Here is a 251-nt window from a genome sequence, read left to right on the forward strand (position 1 = left end):
CGTTAGCCCCTAACTTTGAGGCTAACGTTGGCACATGAAAATCACCCCTGGGCACCAAACGTTTGCGCCAACGTTAGCCCCTAACTTTGAGGCTAACATTGGCATGAGAAAAACACTCCCCGGGCACCAAAAGTTTGCGCCAACGTTAGCCCCTAACTTTGAGGCTAACGTTGGCACATGAAAACTACAAGGGGAGGAGCAAAAGTTTGCGCCAACGTTAGCCCCTAACTTTTGGGCTAACGTTGGCGCCA

This window comes from Arachis ipaensis, chromosome B02, assembly GCF_000816755.2.
Source record: "Arachis ipaensis cultivar K30076 chromosome B02, Araip1.1, whole genome shotgun sequence".
NCBI lineage: Eukaryota > Viridiplantae > Streptophyta > Magnoliopsida > Fabales > Fabaceae > Arachis > Arachis ipaensis.